Raw genomic sequence first — 13,513 nt, forward strand, 5'->3', positions numbered from 1 at the left:
GGGACTAAACTTAGCACCACCACTTGCCATTTTACACATGGGCTTTGAGATTTCAGAAATTGCTATGGGCCTAGCCCATTAATTCTAACATCCCCGCGGTGTGCGCCGCCCGGAGCGGGTCTCGCTAGTGGCGCTCGCCTGCCAGCTATTAGAATAAATCTGATGCGCTCTGTCGATCTACTGAGGACCAAGCAATCACACGAGCACGACACCGAGAATTGTTAACGAGGTTGACCATCTTGGCTATATCCACGGGGCTTGACTATGGGCGCTCCTCCCCACGACATCGCTACAATACCGCACCATGGCCGCCCGGGCGCCGGCACACGTGTCGGCTCCCCCGCGTGCGTGTGCTATTATGTTGGCATAGGTTACATCGTGTGTCTACCCCCTCATTATATAAGAGGCCTAGGGGTATATATGTCCTAATAGGACATGACTCCTACCTTGTCTACACACAGTCCAAATCCAAGTCCAACTATAACCTCCTTTGTACAAATAATATTCAACACAACTCTAACGAACTCCACCTTGGTGAATATTCTCCACCACCTTGGATTCATCCATGCGTTGAACCTCCATGTACATTGGACTTGAGATACGCCATGAGCACTCCTGCTACTCCCAGACTCCATTGACACCACCTGCAACTCTATTCCCTTCTCGTCTTCCTCACAGTCAACACAAGCAAAATTAAGTTCCTCATTACTCTACTTTGTGCTCCCAACTTCCGGAGAATCCATTCAACGCCATCACACACTGATCACTATCTGCGTGAAAGTGAACAACTCACATATTGGACGCCACATATAAGAGTTACCTGAACTTAACATCACCGCTCTTTCTTGACTGCTTGTCTGAAACTTGAAGGGATTTCACCATCGCCCTGTCTCACCTTGAGTCAAATTCGCATTTGTCTCACCCTTCTTCCAGATAGTCTCTAACATGTTCCATAGTTGTAGCACTCCATCTCCTTCTGTACATGTCATTCGCACTTTGCCATGTGCACTGAACACCACATAATATACGGCCATGTACACTCTCAAATTTTGACATTAGGACTTTCCGCCACTTTTCCAGATTCTCCATGGTCAACTCCCGTCCATCAACTAGCACCAATAGACCCAGTCACCAACTTGAATCTGGTACTTGTCAACACTTCTTCAGCACCCCTGCACACTGTTGGAAATATGCCCTAGAGGCAATAATAAATGGTTATTATTATATTTATTTTTTCATGGTAATTGTCTATTATTCATGCTATAATTGTATTGTCCGGAAATCGTAATACATGTGTGAATACATAGACCACAAAGTGTCCCTAGTAAGCCTCTAGTTGACTAGCTCGTTGATCAACAGATAGTCATGGTTTCCTGACTATGGACATTGGATGTCATTGATAACGGGATCACATCATTAGGAGAATGATGTGATGGACAAGACCCAATCCTAAGCATAGCATAAAAGATCGTGTAGTTTCGTTTGCTAGAGCTTTTCCAATGTCAAGTATCTTTTCCTTAGACCATGAGATCGTGCAACTCCCGGATACCGTAGGAGTGCTTTGGGTGTGCCAAACGTCACAACGTAACTGGGTGACTATAAAGGTGCACTACGGGTATCTCCGAAAGTGTCTGTTGGGTTTGCACGGATCGAGACTGGGATTTGTCACTCCGTATGACGGAGAGGTATCTCTGGGCCCACTCGGTAATGCATCATCATAATGAGCTCAATGTGACTAAGGCGCTAGTCACGGGATCATGCATTGCGGTACGAGTAAAGAGACTTGCCGGTAACGAGATTGAACAAGGTATTGGGATACCGACGATCGAATCTCGGGCAAGTAACATACCGATTGACAAAGGGAATTGTATACGGGATTGATTGAATCCTCGACACCGTGGTTCATCCGATGAGATCATCGTGGAACATGTGGGAGCCAACATGGGTATCCAGATCCCGCTGTTGGTTATTGACCGGAGAGGCGTCTCGGTCATGTCTGCATGTCTCCCGAACCCGTAGGGTCTACACACTTAAGGTCCGGTGACGCTAGGGTTGTAGAGATATATGTATGCGGAAACCCGAAAGTTGTTCGGAGTCCCGGATGAGATCCCGGACGTCACGAGAGGTTCCGGAATGGTCCGGAGGTGAAGAATTATATATAGGAAGTCCAGTTTCGGCCACCGGGAAAGTTTCGGGGGTTATCGGTATTGTACCGGGACCACCAGAAGGGTCCCGGGGGTCCACCGGGTGGGGCCACCTGTCCCGGAGGGCCCCGTGGGCTGAAAGTGGAAGGGAACCAGCCCCTAGTGGGCTGGGGCGCCCCCCTTGGGCCTCCCCCATGCGCCTAGGGTTGGGAACCCTATGGGGGGGAGTTCCCCCTTGCCTTGGGGGGCAAGGCACCCCTTCCCCCCCACTTGGCCGCCGCCCCCCCCTTGGATCTGATCTCCAGGGGCCGGCGCCCCCCAGGGGGCCTATATAAAGGGGGGGAGGGAGGGCAGCACACAACAGCCTTGGGCGCCTCCCTCCTCCCCTGCAACACCTCTCTCTCTCTCGTAGAAGCTCGGCGAAGCCCTGCACGAGACCCGCTACATCCACCACCACGCCGTCGTGCTGCTGGATCTCCATCAACCTCTCCTTCCCCCTTGCTGGATCAAGAAGGAGGAGACGTCGCTGCACCGTACGTGTGTTGAACGCGGAGGTGCCGTCCGTTCGGCACTCGGTCATCGGTGATTTGGATCACGGCGAGTACGACTCCGTCATCCACGTTCATTGGAACGCTTCCGCTCGCGATCTACAAGGGTATGTAGATGCACTCCCTTCCCCTCGTTGCTAGTACACTCCATAGATGCATCTTGGTGAACGTAGGAAAATTTTAAAATTATGCTACGATTCCCAACACACACTTTTTCTGACCACATGTCTCACCATTAGTGCCTTGCTCTGTCGTTGTGTCCCGTGCTTACCGCACGCCTTGCCGGTATCACCGCGTCGAGCCTCTGCCGTCTTGGTCGATCGAGTCTCCCGGGTAGCTAACCCACACTGCCTCAACCCCCACTGCAGAGAACCACCAATCATCACCAACCGATGCCGAGTATCACGTCTCCATCGGACCACTAGGCCCAAGTCCGATCCAAATGTCTCTCGCTATCCCATTTAAATAGGCTTCGATTCTCCGACATCTTACACCGTAGCCCCTTCATCAGCACAAAGTGAAGTCTTCCCCCAGACTCCAGCTCCACCTTCAACATGACTCCATGGTGGTTGTACGTGCCACCCCCCGCGCCCCGTCGACCTCCAGCTCTCATGTGTGCACCATCTTGAATCAACCCCGCGTCATAGTCTGTCGAAGCCGCACAAGCCCTCAGGCCTGCACCACATGTTTCCACGCCCCAGAAGCCATCCACCATCAGCATCATGCTCCTGTGTCATCGTCGCTGAAATCACTGCCTTCCTCTGCTTTGATCGACACCAAGTCGATTCGCTAGACTGTCTAGGACATCCGCCCTATATGTCTGACCCAGTGTTGCTTCTTGATCATCTATTGCTCACCAATGGCTTCTCTCACCAAAAAACCATCTAGACCCTACGGCTTTGTTCTTATCTTTCCCTGTTGTCAAAGCTTTCCTTCCAGACATACCCTGAAAAACAAACTCTACCGACAATCTCGGTCCCTTGAATAACTCGATCAACCAACACCCCTTGGACTACTCAAATTATTTTCCTCCGCTTAGGCAGCGAGAATCACCATAACCAAATAGCCAACCGCAGTCTTCCTGTTACACTTCACGTACCCTCATGGTGCACCTCCATGTACTTCGACTAGTACCTACAAATAAAAGGAGGTGGTATTCTTAGTCCGTCGTGCGTTTTTTGCAGAAAAATCCCTAATGTTTTGAAGAATGAACCCGCAGTCCAACACATTTTTTTCCCTATCAAGCCACGTGGTCGGCGCATGGGATTGAAATCACAACCCCTCATCCAGTTTGGAAGGCAATGTCCAACTTGCTTAGCGCGTGTATGTATCTAGAATAAATCATTCATTTGCCCATTAATCCCACTTCGCTGCCTTGCACCCTTTTGCATCAACTTATATATATCTACGATCTGAAATCAGCAAGCCTCCTAAAGAATTAATAGTGTGAGGATAAAGAGTGGGTTTCGTTTGAGCACAAATATTAAGAGGGAAGAAATTAACTTTATTCTCCTATAGGGGACAGGATTAAAAGAAAGTCGAGGCAATATGGGCTATTAGCTCAGTGGTAGAGCGTGCCCCTGATAATTGCGTTGTTGTGCATGTCTTGTGAGGGCTCTCAGCCACATGGATAGTTCAATGTGCTCATCAGCGCCTGACCCGAAGATGTGGATCACACATTAGCATGGCGTACTCCTCCTGTTTGAATCAGAGTTTGATTAGAGCATCTATAGCCGGGCTTGGCAAATCTGACCCCCTACATGTCCGCGGACGCGCTCGGGCACGACCCCAGGTGCATCCGGATGGGCCCTCATATTTCCGTCCCGGCATCTACATATCTCAAATCCGGACTCTCAAATGCATGCAAATACATGCACGTCGATTATAGAAGCCAATGTCGCATGTAAATCGCAAATGTTGGTACGAAGCATTGATATTGTTTACATAAAATATATTTTAAGTGCCAAACTCAAGCATTGGCTCCTTGGTTGCCATTGTGAGTCCACATGTGCTCCACATGATCATTGAGTAGTTGTGTGTCCTGCTGATCTCGAAGATTCTGATGCATCTGTAGAAAGTTCATCAGCTGAGCCGCACCTTGTGTTTCGGGGATTTCAACATGTTCTCCAGGTGCTTCGGAATCATGGGTTTGGCCTACACCATCACCCTCATCCTCGACAATCATATTGTGCAGAATAACACAACATGTCATCAGCTGCCACATAGTTTCTGATTCCCACATCATTGTAGCGCTCCGCACAATTCCCCATTGAGCCTGAAGCACACCAAATGCCCTCTCCACATCCTTCCTAGCCGCTTCCTGCATTGTTGCACTCTATTTATTGCCATGCAGTTCGGATATGGTCTTCACAAACGCCGCCCACTGAGGATAGATACCATCGGCAAGATAGTATCCCAATGTTGTACTCTCGGTCGTTTACGGGTAGTTGCACAATGGTGATTCCCCATTGCAAAGCCTCCTGAACACTGGAGATTGTTGAAGCACATTGACGTCGCTGTGAGAACCCGACATTCCAAAGAAAGCATGCCAAATCCATAAGTCATGTGATGCCACGACTTCTAGTATGATGGTGGCCTCTCTGGTGTGACCTTGATACATTCCCCACAAACTTTTGGGGCAATTCTTGCATTGCCAACACATGCAATCAATTGATCCGAGCATTCCTGGAAACCCACTTGCCTCTCCAATAGACAACAACTTCTCCGTGTCCTGCGCATTTGGTTCTCTGAGATACTCAGGTCCAAACACCTCCACCACGGTGCGAGAAAACTTGACAGTAGTCTTCAAGCACGTGGTGTCCCCCATCCTGACCATCTCACCAACGTCATCTGAAGCAGTACAAAGTGCAAGCATCCTCAGAGTAGCCTACACTTCTGCTTGGCCGAGAAAGAGAGTTGGCCGCAACAATCCCTTTTGAGCTAGAAGTAGTCGTGGTGTGCCTCCACTCCCTCCACAATGCGCAAACAATGGTTTCTGCATGCTAAAACGGCGACAAAACCATGGATCATCCGGGAAAAGTAGGTTTGGGAGCAAAGTAAACCTTGTGCAATAGCTTTGCTCCAGACACCCTGTCCCGTTTGATCACTCTTCTCCCTTTGATTGATCCCTCGAAGTTGAGAATATGCTCCACTTGTCATTCCATTTCCTCTTGCATGCTCATGAGCATAATCATGTCCACTTCTTCGTCTGAATCCGACGAATCAAAGAACTCATCTTGAATCATTTGGTCCATACACCTCGTCCGACGAAGCATTAGAATCCATCATTTTCCCTAACAAAATTACAAAACATCCGGTCGGACAATGTGTCGAACACATCAAGCACAAGGCGGAGCCAGAGAGTTGCCAGACGAACCACAGTGGTGAAGGGGCCGGCGTCGACATCCCCCGCGGCGAGGACAGGAGGGCTCTTCCGAAGCTGGCGGTGCAGAGCCTAGGAACGGCTGCGGAGCGGGAGCGTTGGTGGATGCTACTTCTTGAGCTTGCGTTGGTTTTTCCCTTGAAGAGGAAAGGGTGATGTAGCAAAGTAGAGATAAGTATTTCCCTCAGTTTGAGAACCAAGGTATCAATCCAGTAGGAGACAATGGACAAATCACTGAATACCTGCACAAACAATCAAACAACTTGCACCCAACGCGATAAAGGGGTTGTTGATACGTCTCCATCGTATCTACTTTTCCAAACACTTTTGCCCTTGTTTTGGACTCTAACTTGCATGATTTGGATGGAACCAACCCGGATTGACGGTGTTTTCAGCAGAATTGCCATGGTGTTATTTCTGTGCAGAAATAAAAGTTCTCGGAATGACCTGAATCTTCACGGAGAATATTTTTGGAATTTATAAGAAATATTGGCGAAAGAATCAAGACCAGGGGCCCACACCCTATCCACAAGGGTGGGGGCGCACCTGCCCCCCCTGGGCGCGCCCCCTGTCTCGTGGGCCCCCTGAGGCTCCACCGACCTCAACTTCAACTCCATATATTCACGTTCGGGGAGAAAAAAAATCAGAGAGAAGGATTCATCGCGTTTTACTATATGGAGCCGCCGCCAAGCCATAAACTCTCTCGGGAGGGCTGATCTGGAGTCCGTTCGGGGCTCCGGAGTGGGGAATCCGTCGCTGTCGTCATCATCAACCTTCCTCCATCACCAATTTCATGATGCTCACCACCGTGCATGAGTAATTCCATCGTAGGCTTGCTGGACGGTGATGGGTTGGATGAGATTTATCATGTAATCGAGTTAGTTTTGTTAGGGTTTGATCCCTAGTATCCATTATGTTCTAAGATTGATGTTGCTATGACTTTGCTATGCTTAATGCTTGTCACTAGGGCCCGAGTGCCATGATTTCAGATCTGAACCTATTATGTTTTCATGAATATATGTGAGTTCTTAATCCTATCTTGCAAGTCAATAGTCACCTACTATGTGTTATGATCCGGTAACCCGAAGTGACAATAATCGGCACCACTCCCGGTGATGACCGTAGTTTGAGGAGTTCATGTATTCACTAAGTGTTAATGCTTTGGTCCGGTACTCTATTAAAAGGAGGCCTTAATATCCCTTAGTTTCCAATAGGACCCCGCTGCCACGTGAGGGTAGGACAAAAGATGTCATGCAAGTTCTTTTCCATAAGCACGTATGACTATATTCGGAATACATGCCTACATTACATTCATGAACTGGAGCTAGTTCTGTGTCACCCTATGTTATAACTGTTGCATGAGGAATCGCATCCGACATAATTATCCATCACTGATCCAATGCCTACGAGCTTTTCACATATTGATCTTTGCTTAGTTACTTTACCGTTGCCACTGTTACAATTACTATAAAGTTGCTACTATTACTTCCGCCACTGTTACCGTTACTTCCATACTACTTTGCTACTAAATACTTTGCTGCGGATATTGTTTTCCAGGTGTGGTTGAATTGACAACTCAACTGCTAATACTTGAGAATATTCTTTGGCTCCCCTTGTGTCGAGTCAATAAATTTGGGTTGAATACTCTACCCTCGAAAAATGTTGTGATCCCCTATACTTGTGGGTTATCAAGACTATTTTTTGGCGTCGTTGCCGGGGAGCATAGCTCTATTCTTTGAGTCACTTGGGATTTATATCTGTTGATCACTATGAGGAACTTGAAAGACGAAAAAACCAAGATTTATCCCTCAACTACGTGGGGAGGTAAGGAACTGCCATCTAGCTCTGCACTTGATTCTCCTTCTGTTTTGAGTAAACTTGCGACACCTAAACCTGCTTCTGATATTAATTCTGCTATGTCGCATGTTATTGATGATGCCACTTCTGCTTTGCATAATACTTATGATCAAACTACTTCTATGCTTGATAATAATGTGCCACTAGGTGAATTTCTTGATGAAAAACTTGCTAGGGCTAGAGAGAATGAAATTATTGAAACTGATAATATTGATGAAAGTGATGATGAAGATTCTCCCCTAGATATGAACTGCCTGTTGTGCCTGAGGGTTATGTTATGGATGAAGAAACTGCTAGAGATTTTCTTGCTTGCAATGATAGATATGATCTTAAGAAATTATTAGCTAAGCTGAAAGAAAAATCTTTGAATGCTAGAATGAAATATGAAAGTGCGTTATATCAACTAGAGGGGGGGTGAATAGGTGATTTTTATGAATTCTTCACTGAGGAATTTCAGGGTGAGGAAATTGCTAACCAAAGAACTACTTGCAGCGGAATAAGTACTCAGATGTGTACATGACATAACATAAACATGGACATCATGATGAAATGAAAACAGATACAGAGTACGGGAAGTGTAAGCACAGGATAAAACAGGGTGAAGACAAACAGACTGAAGAAATTGAACTGAGGAAATTGAGAAAGTCTTCAGTTAAAGTCTTCAAAAACATATATGAACAAGCACACAACACAGTACTGAGGAAATGAAAGAGTTGAGGAAATAGAACCAGTAGGCTTGGTGAAGACAATGATTTGGTAGACCAGTTCCAACTCCTGTCACAGTTCTATGTCTGGTTGGAGCGGCTAGGTATTTAAACCTGAGGACACACAGTCCTCACCGTATTCTCCTTGAGCTAAGGTCACACAGACCTCGCCTAATCACTCGTGGTAAGTCTTCAGGTGACTTCCAAACCTTCACAAACTCGGTCACTCGGTGATCCATAATATCCTCTTGGATGCTCAGACCATGAGGCCTAACCGTCTGGAAGATGCACAGTCTTCAAAGGTAACAAGCGTCGGATCCACGCAGGATCAATCTCTTCAGTGATGCTCAATCACTTTGGGTTTGTAGGTGTTTGGGTTCGGGTTTCCTCACTTGATGATTTTCTCTCAAAGTCCTCGGAAGATGGGATGCTCTCAAATGACAAGTGTCAGTTTCTCTCGGAGCAGCCAACCAGCTAGTGGTTGTAGGGGGCGGCTATTTATAGCCTAGGGAGCAGCCCGACATGATAAGACATAAATACCCTTCAATGATATGACCGTTAGGTGGAGAAGATATTTTGGGACAGCTGGCGCATAGCACAGCAACGGTCGGAAATTTGAGGTTCAAATACCTCAGGGCTATCATGTTCCTCACTTGTAGGCAATCCGCACTGGCAAATTCCTAACTCCTCAGTCAGAACAAATTCCTCAGAGACCAGAAGAACTTCGTCTCTGTCACTGAAGAAATTGACTGAACTGTATGAGATTTCCAATGGCTTCACTCGAAGGGATTGGTAGGTGTAGGATTTTGAGTTGAGCATCACATGGAAATTTTTCCTTAGTATTTCCTCGACCCCCTTTAACAGTACGGTGTTTCCTATGACTCAAGAAAGAGAAAATGAAACTATGAAAACAAAAGTCTTCATGCTTCATGTTCCTCGAATGAATACCAAGTCTTCATGGTCACACCAATTTCTTCACTTTCAAAGTCTTCAGAAAGTCTTCAGAAATCCAAAGTCTTCAGTCAAAGACATTCATTTTTAGGGGTCGACTTTCTCTGTAATATCAAACTCCTCATAGACTTATAGACCAGTGTACACTCACAAACGCATCAATCCCTTATAACCTATAAGTCTTCAATACACCAAAATCACTAAGGGGCACTAGATGCACTTACAATCTCCCCCTTTTTGGTGATTGATGACAATATAGGTTAAGTTTTCAACGGGGATAAACATATGAAGTGTAAATACTGATATTGAGGAATTTGATTACAAGATATAGAAGAACTCCCCCTGAAGTTGTGCATAGTGAGGAATTTGCTTTTTAAGCAATGCACACTTGAAGAGTAGAATCATGGAGATCTCCCCTATATCTTGTAATTCATACACGCATTTAACATATAATATGAAGAATTTGAAATGCATGATGAAGTATGGTGACTGATGTAATTCAGCATGTGTGCATTAACATATATGAGGACTAAGCATGCAGAAGAACACAACAAAAGTATCAGACCACCATAGGGTTTAAGTTTACAACTCGATTCAGCAAAGTCTTCAAAAGAACGAGAGTTGTAACTTAGCAAAAAAACGCCCATATATGTAGACCCGCTTGAAAACTAACTCAAATTTCTCCCCCTTTGTCATCGAATGACCAAAAGGATCGAAAATGAGGACTAATGCCCCTGAAGAATATCATGATGATGGAGGAGCGCCAGCGTTGTTGGGGTCGGTTGTTGTAGTAGGGCCTGCTGCGCAGTGTCGTCCAAGTCTTCATGCTCGTCCGTGTCGCGTGAGGAAGAATATGAGCTGGCCACCAAAGAGGGTACTTTGACCTTCTTGAATTTCTTCGCTGGTAGCAGACCAGTCAAAGTCCTCCTTGAGACCCATTTTCTTCAGATCTTCTTCACCATATAGATGTGACAGAACATCCCAGGTGCGACCGAAGACTTCATGGAGGTAGTAATGGTTTTTCTTCACTGCATTATGTGTAGCAGTCATGTTGTGAAGAATAGAACCAAACTGATGCTTAACCCACTTGTGGTTTCGATCCACCTTCTGGTGAAGACTGAGGAGAAGCTCACGGTTAGTCATCACTCTTGGAGCTGTGGCTTGAGGATTTGGCTTTGATGCGTGTGCGGCAGAGTCATGAGTGGCAGAGTCATCGTTGGTGGAATAAGATGCATCTTTGCGAAACTGACCATCCAATGGACGAATGCCTTCATCAATAATAGCAGGTGCCTTGCCCTTTTCATCGGCTGAGGAATTTGTCCGCTTGAGGACTTCAATTGGGGGCAAGTAGCTGAGCTGATTCTGAAAATCAGCCTTGTAGTTGAGTGAAGACCTTGTTCTGAGGAATCTCATAATCCAAGGAGCATAAGGCTTCAGCTCAAATGGAGAGAGAGCAACGTTTGCCAGAGTCCTCATGAAGAAATCATGATAGTTGACCGGAATGCCATGCATGATGTTGAATAGAAGATTCTTCATGATGCCAACGACCTCTTCATCATTCGAGTCGTGGCCTTTGATTGGACTCAAAGTCTTCGTCAGAATGCGATTGACTGTTCTTGGCACGTACAAAAATTCCTTCATGAGGAATTTGGTCCTTGGGGCTTAACCGGGCTTCAGTGGCTTCATCAGAACTTGCATGTAATGAGCAGTAAGTTCAGGTTCATGGCACAGGCAACGAGCACCTTCAAGGGGAGGACTGATTGGCAGGGCATGAAGTAATTCAGAGGCCGGTGCTTTGAAGTGAGTATTTTCGGTCATCCAGTCCAATACCCAAGAGTTGATATCATCAGCATCTCCTGTGATGTGCAGCGTTGCATAGAACTGAAGAATAAGTTCTTCATTCCAATCAACAATGTCAGAGCAAAAGTTGAGCAGTCCTGCATCATGAAGCACACTGAGGACTGGAGAGAAGCAAGGCAGTGATTCCATGTCTACATGAGGAATATGCTCATGGTCGAAGACTTTGTCTTTGTTGAAAAGCAGTGAAGAATAGAAATTGGCATGGCTGGCAGTCCAGAAACGCTTCCTTCTAAGACGAGCAGTGTCATACGGGTTATAGTCGGTGAAGAACACATGCTCGCCGAAGAAGTCATCAGCCTTGAATTTCTGCTTCTTTGAGAAGGGATCCTTTGGCTTGGGCTGAGGTGTATCAGTCAATTGCATCACAACCTCAGGAATCGCAATCTCAGGATCCACAGGCTGAGGAATTTCAGGTTCTTCTTCAGTGGCAGCCTGGGTCTTCAATTCTTCATTTATAATTTCATCAGCACTAGTGGCTAGAATTTCTTCATGGACAGACAGTCTGGGGTGAGGGTCTTCAGATCCCATTTGAACAATGGTCACTAGGGACTAAGGAATTTGTTGCAGAGGTGTGAACAGAGGGGAGTTGGGGTGCTGACTTTCCCAAAAGTCATCATTCATTACTGGAGTAGTGCTCCCAATGTCCACAACCTCTTCTTCAGCGCTCTTTTCTTCAACGCCGGCCTCTTCAGCTGTGAACTGAGGCATGGGCGATGAGACGACTGGGGTTGAAGGGATTGCATCTGCTTCAATTTCTTCATCCAACTACTCTGACAAAGCAGCAGAAGGAATCTCTTCATCTGATCCGCTTGGGATCACATATTCTTCATCAAAAGGAACCAGTTCCTTTAATGGCATGCTTGAGACAGGAACAGCATCAATCAGATTCTCAAGAGAGCTAGTCAGTGTCTTCATCTTCCTCGGAGCTGAAGAATCTGATGTAGTTGATGCTTTCCTTTTCTTCACAGCTGCGCGCTCCGCAGCCTTGGTCTTCTTTGCATCTGATGCAGAAGGAAGAATTGAACTTGGGGTAGGTGCAGGAGGAGCAGAGGGAATTGGCTCATTTACTTCAGGCACAGCGGTTGAAGCTTCAGCTGGCCTGACAATTTCTTCAGGCGCAACACTAGTGGTTGCCCTGGCAATTTCTTCAGCGGCTGGAATGGAGTCATCAGCCCTGGTACTCTGAGTTTCATCAGCAGCCTGATTGTCATCAGCAGTGCTGGCATGTTCTTCAGTCGGCTGAGCAGATGCCTCAGCCTGAGGAATTTCTTGTTGCGTTGAGGCTGCAACATTGGTAGTGAATTTCTCGGTTAGCTTCACAAACCTCACTTTGGCTCCAAGCCAGTCAGCACGGTATGCTTCAAATTCATCACTGAGTTTCTTGATCTCAGATTGAATAGTGATAAGTTCTTCAGTTGTCATAGAGACAACATTCTTCTTCAGGAAGCGCTCCTTCTTATACCGCGCTTTCTTCAACTGCCTGGCCTTCTCAAATTTTCATTTTTCTTCATCAACGAAGGCAGTCAGTACATGGCTTTGACCAGGAGTGAGGTTCATCTCAGGCAGAGGAGTGTTGGGGTCCTTGTGCCATAGGTCGATGAAGTCTAGGATCAGCTTTGGATCCAGCATCAATGGCACATTGTTGCCTTTGGCTCTAGCAGCCCTGAGCTGCCTGTCTCTGATGATTTCAGCAAGTTCTTCATCATCAGCTTCGTCGTTGTCAGACGGTACTTGGAAGGTGACCTGCTTCTTGTGAGGACTTGGTCGAGAACCTCGTCCAGCAGTGGCCTTTGTCTTCAGCAGAGTGGGGCCAGTTGAGGAATTTGGTGGAGCTGAAGAACTTCCAGAGGCTCCTGAGGCAATAGAGATGTCTGTCGTCCTTTGGCACGAGGCAAGATGCACAGGTGCTGAGGATTTGGACGGAGGAGCAGAGGACTTTGGAGGGGCTGGTGCAGCTTGAGGAATTGGCCGTGAGGGCTTTGCTGAGGAGCTTGGCTGTGAGGTCATAGAGGGTGAAGCACTGGGCTTGTGAGCGGGCTTCTTTGCCATGGCCTTCTTTGGCTTACT

Source organism: Aegilops tauschii, chromosome 7 (assembly GCF_002575655.3).
Source record: "Aegilops tauschii subsp. strangulata cultivar AL8/78 chromosome 7, Aet v6.0, whole genome shotgun sequence".
In the NCBI taxonomy this organism is placed as follows: Eukaryota; Viridiplantae; Streptophyta; class Magnoliopsida; order Poales; family Poaceae; genus Aegilops; species Aegilops tauschii.